Raw genomic sequence first — 2,582 nt, forward strand, 5'->3', positions numbered from 1 at the left:
CAATCACGGGTGACGCGACTATTAGAATGGACCCCGCGTTGCTGTCCGCCAGGCTTTTTCGTAATTACAGATTCGTCATGTCTTTTGACGGATCAGCGAAGACAGAGAAGTACGGTGGCTACGGGAGTTGTTCATGGGTGCTGTGGAGCCTTCCTGAGTGGAAGGTAGTGATTGCTGCAAACGCTTACCTCTCGGCTACCACGGTGAATGAGGCAGAGTATAAAGGTATGATCAACGGTGTCAAGGCTGCTATTGCGCACGGTGCCGAGGATTTAGTCATCGTTGGGGACTCAAGGCTCGCGATTCAACAATCACTTGGGGTGATCGCATGCAGGAAGGAAACTTTGCTAGCGCTGCTGAATACTCACAAGGAACTCACGGCCAAGCTTCGATCAGTTAAATATCTTCACGTTGTACGAGAATACAACGCGGCCGCGGATTCGTTAGCCACTGAAGCGCTGGAATCGAAGGTCAGTCGGGTAATCTTGGCTGAAACTCGCAAGTCGGAATTGGCATCGCTGAACCGCATCCAGGAAATGATCTACGAGCCGGATGAAGACTCGGTAGATGTTTCGTCACGAGGAGCAGAGCGTCAAGTACATGTACTGTCAGGCAGCGAGTCTTCAAAGTGGAAAACTTTCGAAAATTTCGTGGTTGATTACAGCTCACCAAAGTGCGATTATGGTAATATAGCAGTGATGACTCGGCGACAGACGAAAGCCAAGAAACGCGTCAGGTTTGCAGATGAACACTCGGAGGATGTCTCAAAAGCTCAAGAGGAGCATGAAGAACGACGAGAGACGTTTACCGAAGATTCATTCGGCGAAGATTTGCCAGACCATCCTCACAAGACTGTACCATCGGCATTTCCCGATGCGGAAGATGTTGATCCGGTAGCGATACAGCGGGAACGACGCAGACGGATACTGGTGGCACAAGACGAGGAGCAGAAGTGGTTTAACATCAAGAAGGTGCTTCAGGGCCAAGCACAAGAGCTGAGTTACAAAGAAGCTCGAGATGCCTGGAAGTATGCTGACCGGTTCGTGTTATCAGAAGACGGCGTGCTTCACTATCTTGGATTGAATCGTCGGTACGACCACGGTTGGCAAGAGGAGACCAAGCTGCGGCTTGTGGTACCAACAACGATGATTCAAGAGGTCCTGCAAAACTGTCACGACTCGCTGGAGGAGGACATCAAGGTGTGGTGAGAACGTTCCACCGCGTTAAGTCCGATTATTATTGGATCGGCTTGTACGCAGACGTGGAGAAGCACGTGAAGTCCTGTCCAGATTGCAGCTCGAGTAAAAGCCGTCCACAGCTTCGTGGATACTCACCTGGTAACGTGCTAGCCGAACGACCTTTCCAGATCGTCTCGATGGATTTTGTGATCCCACTACCGAAATCTCGCAGGGGCAACACGGCGTTGCTCCTATTTCAGTGCTCGTTCACGGGATTCGTTATTGCCAAGGCTATGTCAGATACGACTGCACTAAGTGTTGCCCAAGTGTTCGAAGAATGTGTGTACCGACGATTCGGAGCCCCATCATTAATAAGGCATGACCGCGACACGCTTCATGAGCGAGGTGTTCCAAGCGTTCGCAGAGATGATGCAGTCAAGATCACGGGCGACTTTGAGCTATCGGCCACAGGATAATGGACAACAAGAACGATCGGTGAAGTCAGTGATGGGTTCCGTACGGGTGTACGCGGAAGACCCTCTACAGCAAGATTGGGACGAAATTGCGGAGAAGCTAGTATTTGCTATTAATACTTCTCAAGACACTACGAGGAAGGAAACGCCGTTCTACCTCGCTCACGGTTGGGATGCTCAGTCAACGTTGAGGGCGATGTCGTCATCACTCAAACGAGGACTCGGCAAGCAGTCAGACGCACTGGCGTGGCGGCGTGAGATCAATCGACAACATGAGGTCGCTCTCACTATGGCCAAAGCTTATCAGGCTGTAGAAAAGGAGCGAAGGGCTAAAAAGCGTAATGATGCCCTGCGTCGACTGGAAAAGGCCGCTGTACCTCAACCAAGTGGAAACGAACACTCGGCGGACCCCCTAGAAGCTTCAGAAGAGATGTAAGATCCTGCAAGAGCCCCACCGAGATCTCTTTTTGAGATTGGGAGCCGGGCGTGGTTGTACATAGAAGGTCTCAAACCGGGCTTGACGAAGAAATTAGCTCACCGGTGGCATGGACCTTTTCGGATCAAGCGCAAGGTGGAAGCGTTTGCGTACGAGCTGGAACTGCCTGACCGAAGTGGGTATCGCTTCTACCCAGTAGTGCATGTGTCGAGACTCAAGGCTGTCAACGAGTTCAACAGTCGACCGAACACTCGGTTGGTACTAGACGCGACTAATGAAGCAAGACTCGACTTCGATGAGGAGCTGTTGCCTGAGGACAGCTGGGAACCAGATCAAGTTGCCGGTGAATATGAAGTCGAGGCCATCCTCGACGACAGAACCCCACTATCGACGAACACGGAGCGTGCTGTACGCGAGTTCAAAGTCAAGTGGGTTGGCTATGAAGATACACAACTTGGGAACCAGCATCCAACTTGTCATGCGGTACGACTATTT

Source organism: Phytophthora infestans, genomic scaffold (genome assembly GCF_000142945.1).
Source record: "Phytophthora infestans T30-4 supercont1.23 genomic scaffold, whole genome shotgun sequence".
NCBI lineage: Eukaryota > Oomycota > Peronosporomycetes > Peronosporales > Peronosporaceae > Phytophthora > Phytophthora infestans.